Raw genomic sequence first — 14,752 nt, 5'->3', positions numbered from 1 at the left:
GACGATTCCAGATCTCGTTTGGGGCAGAAATTTTCGAATTGGGGGTGGAAATTAATGATTTGAGGGGCAAAATTGCGGAGGTTTCGTGGATGGAAAGTGGGGAAACTTGAGGATATGCTAGATCCACTCGAAACCAAGCAAATCCATGGATCAAATCCAACAAAACATCATTAAAACCAACAAATGACAAAAAAAATTGGGGCTATTTTTAGTGGGGATTTTCGAATTTAGGACAAAATCAACAAAATTAGGCTAGAAAACACAACGGGGAGGCTTAGAAGCGTGATCAACGTGGCTCATGATACCAAGATGATGTAGGGTAGAATCCTAGTGGCCCGATCTTTCACGAAAGGAGCGGATCCAACTAATAACATGAAGAACACGAGGGGGAAAACACGAGGGGAAAGAGAGGAATCACTCAAATAGACAAGAAACAATCACACATGTGCTAGATCCATCAACACAAAGAGATACACGGTCCAAATCCAACAAAGAACGATACATAGGTTAGCCGGTTCTTCTCCATAGAGGAGGTCTTGAATCCACAAGGGAATCCACAAGGGAATCTTCTCCGTAGAGGGGTCACGGTCTCTCTCGTGGAGTAGATCCAATATGGATGAGCAAAGCTCTATCTCACAAATGAGCTAACACAACACTAACCCTAAAACATAGGTGGAGGGGCAGTATATATAGTCTAAGGGGTGAAGGGGTACATGGGCCTTGGCCCAGACGCACTGCATGCAGGCAGGGGAGGCCGGACGTCCGGGCGACGGGCCGGATGTTCGGGGCTTCATGGGGAGCCGGATGTCCGGGCTGGCAGGCCGGATGTCCTGGCTGGAGGAGCTCACTTTGTTGCTCTCTATTTGTAGGGTGCTGGATTTCCGGGTGCGAGGGCGGATGTCCGGGGCCTGTAGCACTTGGCGGCTGGGCAGCTATTGCGGTAGTGGTCGTCTCCAGCAGCCGGATGTCCGGGTCCTGGAGTTGCCTTCTTCTCCTTTTGGCGGTTCTCTTCATCCGTGGACTTGGCGGTTTGTCCGACTTCACATGCATCTTCGGAAGGGTCCTCTTGATACCTAATCATGCATAACATTCCGGACTTAGGTTGTAGCCATGCCTCGAGAGGATCAAATGGGATATCACTAAGGAAAGAAGTCACCTCGTTCTTGAGAGCTCTAGCTCGTGCTCGTGTCATGGGGATGAACGTAGGATGCTTCGCATCAAAATCCCATATCAACCATGGGACTTAGGTTGTAGCCATGCCTCGAGACTTAGGTTGTAGCCATGCCTCGAGAGGATCAAATGGGATATCACTAAGGAAAGAAGTCACCTCGTTCTTGAGAGCTCTAGCTCGTGCTCGTGTCATGGGGATGAACGTAGGATGCTTCGCATCAAAATCCCATATCAACCATGGGACTTAGGTTGTAGCCATGCCTCGAGACTTAGGTTGTAGCCATGCCTCGAGAGGATCAAATGGGATATCACTAAGGAAAGAAGTCACCTCGTTCTTGAGAGCTCTAGCTCGTGCTCGTGTCATGGGGATGAACGTAGGATGCTTCGCATCAAAATCCCATATCAACCATGGGACTTAGGTTGTAGCCATGCCTCGAGACTTAGGTTGTAGCCATGCCTCGAGAGGATCAAATGGGATATCACTAAGGAAAGAAGTCACCTCGTTCTTGAGAGCTCTAGCTCGTGCTCGTGTCATGGGGATGAACGTAGGATGCTCCGCATCAAAATCCCATATCAACCATGGGAAGACCTTAGCATGGACTTTGTACTTGGTCTGACTAGGACTCGAAATGGGAAGGATTCGGTATTTGTCGTTGTGGACCATTTCTCCAAAATGGCACATTTCATCCCTTGCAATAAGATAGACGATGCTTCACATGTTGCTACTCTCTTTTGTAGGGAAATATTGCATCTACACGGAGTGCCAAAGACGATCGTCTCGGACCGCGACGTCAAGTTCCTTAGCAACTTTTGGAAGACCCTATGCGCCAAGATTGGAATCAAGCTACTTTTCTCCAAGGCGTATCATCCAAAAACCCACGGCCAAACAGAAGTTACCAACCGCACACTCTCCGCTCTACTTCGAGTACTCATCTAGAAGAACATCAAGGAGTGGGAGGAGTGCCTACCTATCGCCGAGTTCGCCTACAACCGAGCACGACACTCAACAACCGGCAAGTCCCCATTCAAGGTCGTCTACGGATTCAATCATTTGTCCCCTTTGGACATTCTCCCTCTACCACTCCAAGAGCGCATCAATTTGGACGCAAGTGCGCGTGTGACACATCTCAAGAAGGTGCATGAAGATACAAGAAACACCATCGAGCTCCAAGTTCAACGCCTTGCAACCAAGCTCAACTTCAACAAGCAACCTATGGTCTTCAACATTGGTGATCTCATGTGGCTACACCTTCGCAAGGACCGTTTCCACAAGAACGCAAGTCCAATCTTCGACCATGAGCGGATGGACCCTTCAAGGTGCTTGCACGCTACAACGACAACGCCTACAAGATCGACATTCCACGCGACAAGTACTCCGTGAGCGAAATCTTCAACGTCAAAGATCTCTCTCCCTTCCATGGTGATGAAGAATTTAATCCGAGGATGGATCTTCCCCAAGGTCATCCCATGGACCTACAAGCGCCTCACCAAGTGCCTAGCGGACCCATGACACGTGCACGCGCAAGAGCTCTCGAAACCGAGGTGACATCACTCCTCTCACGTTTCCACTTCAATGCACATGAAACATGGCTACTACCTCATACGGACACATTGTGCATACTCAGGTACCATGGAGAAGCTAAGGAGCAAGGAGAAGAAGAAGAGCAAGATGAACGTGAAGACGGAGAAGAAGAAGTGATGAAGAAGAAGCTACAGGCTCCTGACGATCGGCCAGGACCGGACGTCTGACGACCTCCAGGCTCTAGACGTCCAACCCAGACCGGACGTCTGACATTTCCACACCGGAGCCAAAACTATGGACTTTCGACGCTCCACGGATGACCGACGCTCCTTGGCCGACCGACCCCGACCGAACGTCCGACCGAAGACCACCCGAGCCGAATCTACGGACGTCCGACAGGCACCGTATGTCCGGACCCTCGCGAGCCTCCGGACGACCGGTGACTCCCGGAAATCCGACGCCTGTGCACTGTTTCGTGTTGGGCCGCAGCCCATGTACCCCTTCACCTCCCCCTCTTTTGCACTAAGACTATATATACTCCACCTCGTCCAACTTTCTAGGGTTAGCAAAGAATTAGCTCATGTTTGTGTGAGAGCTTTGCTCATCTACTTGGTCACCTTCTCCACAGAGATTCGTGCCTCCACCGGAGAAGATCCCCCAAGCGGATTCAAGACCCCTTTTAGGGAAGAACTCAAGACCTCCTCAAGGAGAAGATCGTGCTACTTGTATCATCCTTAGTTGATTGTGGATCGTGTGAACCCTTATGTATCTGAGGGTCTAGTTCATGTGTGACTTGTTCTTGTTAGTTTGAGTGTTCCTCTCGTTTTCACCTCGTGTTTCCCTCGTTGTTCCCCTTGTGTTCTTCGTGTTCTTCACGGGATCCGCTCCTTTCATGAAAGATCGGCCCCTAGGGTTCCTACCCTACATCAACATACATCTATGTCGTGCGTTTTACTCTCCCTGGTAATCGCTCTATCCAAGCTTTGAGAGTTTTGACTACAACGGTTGCCGATAACCGCCTGCTACTGGGTAAGAACTGGCAAGAATTTGAGATTTGCTTGACGGATTTGTGACACCCACCACCACCTCTTGTTAGTAGTCTATAGGATTGTATTCTTGTGTGTTTCTATTGTTGCTAACCATGGAAGGATCACAAGCCGACGAGACTAACTGGGAGAACATGACGAATAAGGAGTTGCATGATAAATTTCAGCAAATGATGAGTGGACAGGTGCGAGATGTGCTAAACATATTTGAAGAGGCCATGGAGAAGATAGATGGCACGGAGAAGACGTTCGAAACAAAGCTCGATAACAAGTTTAATGAATTGCTCGCACGTCTTCCACCACCACCACTGGCTACACCTAACGCACCTCTACAACAACAACAACAACACCAACAACAACGCGTTCCCATTGACCCTGGGCAAAATTCTGGTGCCGCTGTTGATGCTTCTGTAGCTCATGCTGCTACTGCGGAGGTGGAGGACCATTATGAGGATGAGGTTGATCAAAATCAGAACTACGTGCAACCAACAGCACCACCACCACCAGGTCGTCCTCAGGTATATCATCGCAACGGTAGGGCTGCAGCACCATATAAGGTACGAGATCATGACCATCTTCCTAAACTGAAATTGAATATTCCAGCATTTGAGGGTAGATATGTTCCTGATATATATCTTACTTGGGAGTTAGAAACCGAACAACATTTTACATGTTTACAATATCTTGAGGAGAGACGTGTTCCTGCTGCTGTTTGTGCTTTCACTACCTTCGCATGTGTTTGGTGGTCTGAACATTATAGATTATATCCTATTCCAACTACTTGGGCTGCTTTGAAAACTACTATGCGTACTCATTGGGTTCCACCATATTATCAACGTGAATTACTTCAAAAATTACAGCGTTTAAGACAAGGAAACAATTCTATAGAAGGATATTATCAGGAATTACAAACTAGCATGATTAGATGTGGTATTATTGCGGAGAATGAAGCTATGCTTGCACATTTTATGGGTGGATTAAATAGAGAGATTCAGACCGTTCTAGAGTATAAGGACTATACTAATATCACTCGTTTATTCCATCTTGCTTGTAAAGCTGAACGTGAAGTGCAGGATCGACAGACATTGGTGCGAACTAATTTTTCTGTAGGTCGACCTTCATCATGGACACCACATGCATCCTCTACTTCCACAGCACCAGCACCTCCATCAGGTGCCACCTACAGCCGTGATACAAGAAAGCAGGCACAACCACCACTATCTGCCAAGAGCACACCTGTCGGGCCTGCGCAGAGCTCTTCTTCTTCCATGGCATCAACAGGGCACACAAGTGATATTATTTGTCATCATTGTAAGGGAAGAGGACATTTTCCGAGAGAATGCAAATCTCAGCGTGTGATGATTTCTACTGAGGATGGTGGGTATGAGTCCGCTAGTGACTATGATGAGGAGACTTTGGCTCTTATTACACATGAAGAACACGGTGGAGATGATTCTGATCATGAGACGCAATACATGGCTGCTGAAGATTCTGACAAGTATGAATGTTTAGTTGCTCAACGTGTTTTGAGTGTGTAGGTTACACAAGCTGAGCAAAATCAGAGGCATAATTTGTTCCATACAAAGGGAGTTGTGAAAGAACATTTTGTTCACTCATCATAGATGGAGGGAGCTGCAACAACTTGGCTAGCATGGAGATGGTGGAGAAGCTATCTCTCACCACAAGACCACATCCACATCCTTACTACATCCAATGGTTCAACAACAGCGGCAAGGTTAAGGTAACACGTACTGTTCGTGTGCATTTTAGTATCTCTACATATGCTGATTATGTTGATTGTGATGTGGTACCTATGCAAGCATCTTCCTTATTACTTGGTAGACCATGGCAATTTGATAAAAATTATGTACACCATGGTAGAAATAATCAATATACTCTTGTTCCTGAGGATAGCCATATCACTTTGCTTCCTATGACTCCTGAATCCATTTTGAAAGATGATATTAATAGAGCTAATAAAGCAAAACAGGAGAAAAATAAGAGTGAAAAGCAGATTGTGGCAAAAGAATTTGAGCAACAAATGGAACCTAATAATAAACCATCTAGTGTTGCTTCTGAAATTAAATTGAAAAGCGCATGTTTACTTGCCACAAAATCTGATATTGATGAGCTAGATTTCAGCAAATCTGTTTGCTATGCTTTTGTGTGCAAAGAGGCATTATTTTGATTCGAGGACGTGCCTTCCTCTTTGCCCCCTGCTGTCATTAACATTTTGCAGGAGTTCGCTGACGTCTTCCCACAAGACGTGCCACCGGGATTACCACCTATTCGAGGGATTGAGCATCAAATGACTTAATTCCCGGTGCATCGCTACCCAACCATGCACCATACCGTACCAATCTAGAGGAGACGAAGGAGATTATGTGTCAAGTACAGGAGTTGCTCGACAAAGGTTACATACGCGGATCTCTTAGTCCTTGTGTTGTTCCTATTATACTAGTGCCTAAAAAGGATGGTACGTCGCGTATGTGTGTTGATTGTAGACGCATTAATAATATTACTATTCATTATCGTCATCCTCTTCCTAGGCAAGATGATATGCTTGATGAATTGAGTGGATCTACAATATTCTCCAAAGTTGATTTGCGTAGTGGATACCATCAAATTCGTATGAAATTGGGAGATGAATGGAAAACTGCACTGAAAACTAAGTTTGGTTTATATGAGTGGTTAGTCATGCCTTTTGGGTTAACTAATGCACCTAGTACTTTCATGAGGTTAATGAACGAAGTTCTACGTGCTTTCATTGGACGATTTGTGGTAGTCTATTTTGATGATATACTGATTTATAGTAAATCTTTGGAGGAACATTTGGAACATTTACGTGCTGTTTTTATTGATCTACGTGATGCACATTTGTTTGGTAACCTTGGAAAGTGCACCTTCTGCACCGACCGAGTATCTTTTCTTGGCTATGTTGTTACTCCACGGGGAATTGAAGTTGATAAAGCCAAGATTGAAGCTATTGAGAGTTGGCCGCAGCCCAAAACGGTCACACAAGTGAGGAGTTTTCTTGGCCTCGCTGGATTCTATAGGCATTTTGTGATTGATTTCAGCACCATTGCTGCACCTCTCAATGAGCTTACAAAGAAGGATGTGCCTTTTGTTTGGGGTACCGCACAGGAAGAAGCCTTCATGGTATTGAAAGATAAGTTGACACATGCTCCTTTACTCCAACTTCCTGATTTTAATAAGACTTTTGAGCTTGAATGTGATGCTAGTGGAATTGGATTAGGAGGTGTGTTATTACAAGATGGCAAACCTGTTGCATTCTTTTCTGAAAAATTGAGTGGGCCTAGTCTGAATTATTCTACTTATGATAAAGAATTATATGCTCTTGTTCGGACTTTAGAAACCTAGCAACATTATTTATGGCCCAAAGAATTTGTTATACATTCTGACCATGAATCTTTGAAACATATTAAAAGTCAAGCTAAACTGAATCGTAGACAAGCTTAATGGGTTGAGTTCATTGAGACTTATCCTTATGTCATTAAACACAAGAAGGGTAAAGAAAATGTTATTGCTGATGCATTGTCTCGTCGCTATACTATGCTTTCACCACTTGACTTCAAAATATTTGGTTTGGAGACCATCAAAGATCAATATGTGCATGATGTTGATTTTAAAGAAGTAATGCAGAATTGTAACGAAGGGAGAACTTGGAACAAGTTTGTTCTTAACGATGGATTTGTGTTTCGTGCTAACAAGCTATGCATTCCAGCTAACTCCGTTCGTCCTTTGTTGTTGAAGGAGACCCATGGAGGAGGATTAATGGGACACTTTTGCGTCAAGAAGACGGAGGATATACTTGCTACACATTTCTTTTGGCCAAAGATGAGACGTGATGTTGAGCGTTTTGTTGCTCACTGCACTACATGTCAAAAAGCTAAGTCACGACTCAATCCTCATGGTTTATATATGCCTTTACCTGTACCTAGTGTTCCTTGGGAGGATATATCTCTGGACTTTGTTTTAGATTTACCTCGAACAAAGAAGGGGAGGGATAGCATATTTGTTGTCGTGGATAGGTTCTCGAAAATGGCACACTTTATACCATGTCATAAAAGCAATGATGTTGTTAATGTTGCTGATTTGTTCTTTCGTGAAATTATTCGCTTGCATGGTGTTCCAAATACTATAGTTTCAGATCGTGATACTAAATTTATTAGCCACTTTTGGAGATGTTTATGGGCTAAGTTGGGGACTAAACTGCTTTTTAGTACTACTTGTCATCCTCAAATGGATGGACAAACTGAAGTAGTCAATAGAACATTGTCTACTATGCTTAGGGCTGTTTTGAAGAATAATAAGAAAATGTGGGAAGAATGCTTGCCTCATATTGAATTTGCTTATAATCATTCATTGCATTCTACTACTAAGATGTGTCCTTTTGAAATTGTGTATGGTTTCCAGCCTCATGCACCTATTGATTTGTGGCCTCTTCCATCTTTGGAGAAGGTTAATTTTGATGCTAAGGAACGTGCTCAATTGATTTTAAAAATGCATGAGTTAACTAAGGAAAACATTGAGCGTATGAATGCTAAATATAAACTTGTTGGAGCTAAGGGTAGAAAACATGTTGTGTTTGCACCCGGAGATCTTGTTTGGTTACATTTGTGTAAGGATAGATTTCCTAATTTGCGCAAATCAAAGATAATGCCACGTGCTACTAGTCCTTTTAAGGTGTTAGAGAAAATAAATGATAATGCATATAAACTTGAGCTGCGTGTAGATTTTGGGGTTAGTCCCACTTTTAACATTGCAGATTTGAAGCCATACTTGGGTGAGGACGATGAATTTTCGTCGAGGACGACTTGATTTCAAGAAGGGGAGGATAATGAGGACATCAATACCATTGTTACACCCACAACCCCTGCTGTTATACATACTGGACCAATTACTAGAGCTCGCGCACGCCAATTGAATTATCAGGTACTTACGTTTCTTGGTAACGATTCTAATGTTCATGAGAATATGATGCTGCCTAAATTGGATACATTTGTTTTGCTTACAAATGAAGGGCCTAGCTTGGACAAGAAAGATGAACCTTGGAGCAAGTTCAAGCATGGAGATGATGGCATGCACAAGGGGATCAAGAATGGAGTTACAAGTGATGATTTCAGGACTTTGAAGCCACCATAAGGAGTGCATGAAGCCTTCAACGAAATTACAAGATGCCACTTCATAAATTTCGTCCAAAGGCTATTCTAGGTGCCGCGTCACCTTATTATTGGGCCAGGCCCATGTATTTTCGAAATACTTAAGTATAGGTTGTTTTTAGAGTCCATATGTGTGGGAAAACAAGAGTTCGGGTTGGTTTCAGACCCCTCCTCCAAGGGCCACGAAATTCCCCCCTCTTCCTCCATATATACCGCCTTAGGGCATCATCTAGACTTTGGGTTTTGTTTAGATTAAAAGTTCGCTATAGCTACAACTTCGCGTACTTCATTTGTGTCCAACGACCAGACCAAGACGTCACAGAACCCCACCGTCATTAATAAAGCTTTCCTCTTTAATTCGCAATATCCAGATTGCAATCTCAGTTTCTTCCTTGTTCTTCATTTGCTCGCAGGAAATAGGCCCTTGTGGTCAGGTTGATCATGCTGCGGCGTGGTCAATAACCCTCGGAAGTTGGTTTAGCGATTGCTAAGGCGCGACGTCTTCGCACGTTCGTAGTCGGATCGTCAAAGTCGACTCCCACAGAAAATGATATCTATTTCATCGAAACATCGGGACACCTTCGTCTCTATAACTTTCCATTACGAATCCTAGGCAATCCAAGTACAAAATCCATGCTAATATCTTCCCATGGTTGGTATGGAATTGGTAGAGGCATATAAAGTCCATGGGATTGAGCTTTGGACTTAGCTTTGCGACAGGTAGAGCATCGGTTGGTGAAGCGGTTGACGTCGCGAAACATCTTGGGCCAAAAGTAGTTCTTCGAGAGCGTGGCAAAAGTCTTGTCGCATCCAAAATGTCCCATTAAGCCTCCTCCATGAGATTCCTGCAAACGCAACAAACGAAGAGAAGACTCGGGGATGCAAAGCTTGTTAGCTCTCATAAGATATCCATCTTTGATGTAATAGCGTTCCCAAGATGTGTGCGTCAAACACTTGGCATAAGGAGTAGCAAAAGTAGGATCATGCTCATACAAGTCTTTTATATGCTCAAAGCCAAAGACATCTAATTCAAGTTGAGTAACAAGCATGCATATGCGGGAAAGGGCATCTGCCACAATGTTTTATTTACCTTTGATGTACTTGATGACATAAGGAAAAGACTCAATAAATTCACTCCATTTAGCATGAGGCTTGTTCAACTTGGTTTGTCCCTTAAGATACTTGAGCGTTTCATGATCGGTATGAATGATAAACTCATGAGGGCAAAGATAGTGTTCCCATTCGTGCAAAACGCGGACTAAAGCATATAGCTCTTTGTCATATATGGGGTAATTGAGTTGTGCTCCGGAAAGTTTCTCACTAAAGTAAGCTATGGGGCGCTTCTCTTGCGTTAACACACCTCCTATGACATTACCACTAGCATCGCAGTGAATCTCAAAAGGTTTGTCCAAGTTGGGTAAAGCAAGCATGGGAGCATGAGTAAGCAAATTCTTAAGCTCATTGAAAGCGGTATCTTGGGATGGTCCCCAAACAAAAGGCGCATTCTTCTTGCTCAAAGCATGCAAAGGAGAAGCAATGGTGCTAAAATCTTTCACAAAGCGATGATAGAAACCCGCAAGGCCAAGAAACCTACGCACTTGTTGCAAATTGGCTAGTTGTGGGCAAGTCTTAATAGCATTGATCTTGGACTCATCAACATGAACACCCTTGGAAGAGACAACAAACCCCAAGAAAACAAGCTTGTCAACGCCAAAAAGGCATTTCTCCATATTAGCATAGAGATGCTCTTTTCGAAGAGTTTGTAAAATGGTGCGGACATGGGTGACATGCTCTTTGAGAGACTTGCTAAAAACAAGGATATCATCGAAGTAGACCACCACAAACACACCAATATAAGGACGAAAAACATGATTCATAAGACGCATAAAAGTACCCGGTGCTTCCGATAGACCCATAGGCATGACTAACCACTCATAGAACCCGAACTTGGTTTTGAAAGCGGTTTTCAGTTCATCACCCTCTTGTATGCGGATTTGATAGTAACCACTCTTAAGATCGGTTTTTGAAAATATAGTGGCACCACTAAGTTCATCAAGCATATCATCATGTCGTGGAGTGGGATACCTATGTCGAACGGTGATAGCATTGATAGGTCTACAATCGGAGCACATGCGAAATCTACCGTCTCGTTTTGGCACAAGAATGACCGGGACGACACAAGGGCTCAAACTTTCATGCACATGTCCATGGTCTATGAGATGCTTTACTTGCCTTTGTATTTCTTTGGTTTCTTTGGGGTTGACGCGGTAGGGAGCTTTGTTTGATAGCGGTGCTCCGGGGATGAGGTCGATGCGGTGCTCGATGCCTCGTAGTGGAGGTAGTTTCGGATGTAGCTCGTCAGGGAAAACATCATGAAATTCCTGCAAAAGAGAAGGCAACACTATAGGAAGAGTGTGAGAGGTGTTAGCTTGTGGTGCATTGTCCTTGCACAAAAGGATGTAGTGTAGGACACTAGATGGATTCTCACACACTCCTCTTATCTCACTTTTGGTGGCAAATATGACTAAGTTCTTCTTTTCGCTCATTATGGAGGTGTTCAATTTGGGCTTGTGGCGCTCAGTCTCTTTTTGGTGGCTCGCTCTCTCACTATGGTCTCCATGATGGGTGGCTTGCTTGTCGATGATCACTTGGCTTGGCGACATTGGAAGAAGGACGTACTCCTTGCCCTTCATCTTGAAGATGTAGTGGTTCGTTCGGCCGTTGTGGATGACTCCTCTATCAAATTGCCATGTGCGTCCAAGGAGAAGGTGGCAAACAGTCATTGGAACGATGTCGCACTCCAATATGTCTTCGTAGGCGCCAATTTTGAAGGAGACTTGTACTCGATGCTCGACTTGGACAGTGTCGGAGTCACTAAGCCATTGCACTTTGTATGGATGTGGGTGCTTCGTCTTGGGCAATTGGAGCTTGGAGCAAAGTTCTTCACTTGTGAGGTTATGAGAACTCCGTCCATCGATGATGACCTTGACGGATCGTCCATTGATGCCGTCCATGGTGTGGAATATGTGGCATCTTTGGTCTTCTTCTTGGTAATGTTGGAGAGTCAAGACTTTGGAGACAACAAGAGCGGGACTTGAATCTTCATCGCAAAAGACTTGTTCCTATTCATCGTTCACTTGCCGGTGCATGGCGACTTGCTCAAGAGCATCCATTTCTCCTTCACTCATCAAGTCGTAGGTGCCGTCGTCGTTGAGGATCATGGTACGCTTGTTGGTGCACTCATAGGACTTGTGGCCTAGGCCTCCGCATGTGAAGCATTTAAAGGAACTTGTCCTGATGGTCTCATCGGTGGGGGTTGATGATGATGAAGCTCTCTTCTTGAAGTTGCTTGTAGTAGGAGGGTGACTTGGAGTTGACGAAGCTTTCTTGGAACTCAACTTGTCGACGTTGCTTGTAGAAGGCTTGGTAGACGGTGTTGGAGTCGTTGAAGCTTGGGTGTTGGAGAAGCCGTATGACTTGGATGAGAACTTGGCATACTTGTAATCATCTTGCACTTGACGTTCCGCTTTGGTAGCTTGATGTACTAGCTCGATGAGATTCGAGTATGGTTGGAAGTCGGCGATCTTCTTGATAGGATGGTTGAGTCCATTCAAGAAACGTGGCATTGTTTGCTCATCATCTTCCATGGCGTTGGCTCTTATCATGGCAATCTCCATCTCCTTGTAGTACTCTTCAACGCTCTTGGTTCCTTGCTTGAGTAGTTGGAGTTTCTTGAAGAGGTCGCGGTTTTAGTAGGTAGGCACGAAGCGTGCTCTCATGACATCCTTCATTTGCGCCCAAGTAGTGATGGGCGGTTCACCTCTTGCCTCTCGGTGCTCGATGACTTGTTCCCACCAAATGAGGACATAGTCTTGGAACTCAAGGGATGCCATCGCGATCTTCTTCTCTTTGTCGTAGTTGTGCAAGTGGAAGATTTTGTCGACCTTCAATGCCCATGAAAGGTACTCTTCGGGATCGTTGCTTCCATTGAACTTGGGCATGGTGAACTATTGCTTGCTGTAGCGCCGCTCTTCATTGTGTTGCGGTCGGGGATGATGACGTCCATGTTGTTGATGATTGTCAAGCTCATGCCACTCTTGGTGAGGAGGGTTGTCAACCTCATGTTGCTCTTGTCGTGGAGGATTTCCATTGTCGTCATGCTCTTGACGAACTTGATGTTCTTGGCGAGCTTGTGGAGGACCTTGTTGAGCTCGAGTAGGAACTTGAGGAACTTGACGATGCACGCGAGCTTGAAATTTCGTTCTTGAATTTCTTCGTGAAGTCCTTCTTCTTGTTCACGAGCTTGTCGACCTCGGTTGGCTATGGCTCGACTTGGATCTTGGAGTGCTTGTTGCGCCGCAAGTGCTTGAGCTTCACGGAGTTGTCGTTCTTGGCGTTGTGCCTCGGCATCTTGTGCAACTTGGTGTAATGGCGCTTGTTCTTCCTCTTCATGTTGGCATTGTCGTTGCCGTTCTCGTGCTAGCGCAAAAGCCTATTGGGTTTGACGTTGTCGGTGCTCTTGAGAGTCGGTGTCACGTAGAGGATTGAGGCTTGCTTGACGATCGTTGCATGCAGCACGGCGTAGAGTGTTCGATGTCGGTGTACTTGAGCCGGAGAGGGTGAAGTCGGAGTGTCGACTTGAGCGGGTCCTTCTTGAGGAGGACTAAGTGGAAGAAGAGCGGTTGAGCATTAAAACGCGAATCTCGTCCATCCTTGCATCATTCTCTTGCTTGTGATCGTCGAGCTTGTGGTTGAAGTAGTCCCTTGTACGTTGCTCGGAGAGTGGCAAGTCGGCAGTGAGGTTGTCGATGTGTTCACTCATTGCTTGTTGCTCTTGATGCAAAGCACGTTGTGCACCAAAGAGGTGGCTCTTGGTGACGCAGGAGTTCATGTCGTTGTCGTGCTTAATGAAGAGTGGGTTGGTAGAAGTACTTGGCCTATCCATCATTCCAAGACAAATGTGAGTGATAGAAAGAGAAGAACGAATACCAAATGTACCTTGACCGAAGTTGAAAGTGGATCGATGATCACTCCAATGTAGGACAAGGAAATAGCATAATTGGTACTAGTTCTTGTCAGTTTCTCACACCTACACGAGTAATAGCTTATGGTGGAGCTTGGTTAGGATGGTGGCACAAAATTTGATGCAATTGTAAGTGAGCTTCAATAATGTTGGAAAAGATTCGCAAGATGCAATGTAACAAGTATACCAAGCATATAAGGTACAGGGAAACACACACGCAAAACGATAATTGGGGTCGTGCAACCAAGGATGAGCCAAAATGTGGGATCCACAAAAATGCTCGTGTTGGACAACACTAGAGAGACGCTAGCACGATTGCACAATAGGCGGATACAAGAACTTGTGCACAACCTACTTACCAAAAATGCAACGACTTCTATCCCAAGTATGCTCTATGCAAGCTGTTTCTATGATATGATCCAAGATGATCTAGTATGACAATCTTAATGTTGTATGATGCTATGGTTCTTGCTTAAAAGATCTTTGCTTATATTTCCTTTTTGCTTAAAAGCTTGTTTGGATCTTTAATATTGGAGCTCTTTTCTCATGCAATGCTTCATGAACCAAGATAGCAATTGTGTATGCGATGAAAACTTTGTGACACAAGAGATGATACCAATATATGCAACAATGATGTATGTATGCTATGGGAAGTATGATCACTAATGTGCACAAGTCTCGTTGCCGGCAATACTCAATGGCTAGTCTCGATGGGTAAGCAACGCAAAGGAGTAAGGCTATGATGGCTATCAATGTAAAGGCAATAATGATGTATCACGATACCAAGACGAGGTTACCATTCTTGCTT

Source organism: Triticum urartu, chromosome 4 (genome assembly GCF_003073215.2).
Source record: "Triticum urartu cultivar G1812 chromosome 4, Tu2.1, whole genome shotgun sequence".
NCBI lineage: Eukaryota > Viridiplantae > Streptophyta > Magnoliopsida > Poales > Poaceae > Triticum > Triticum urartu.
The sequence above is the reverse complement of the archived record's forward strand: the minus strand, read 5'-3'. Positions refer to the sequence as shown.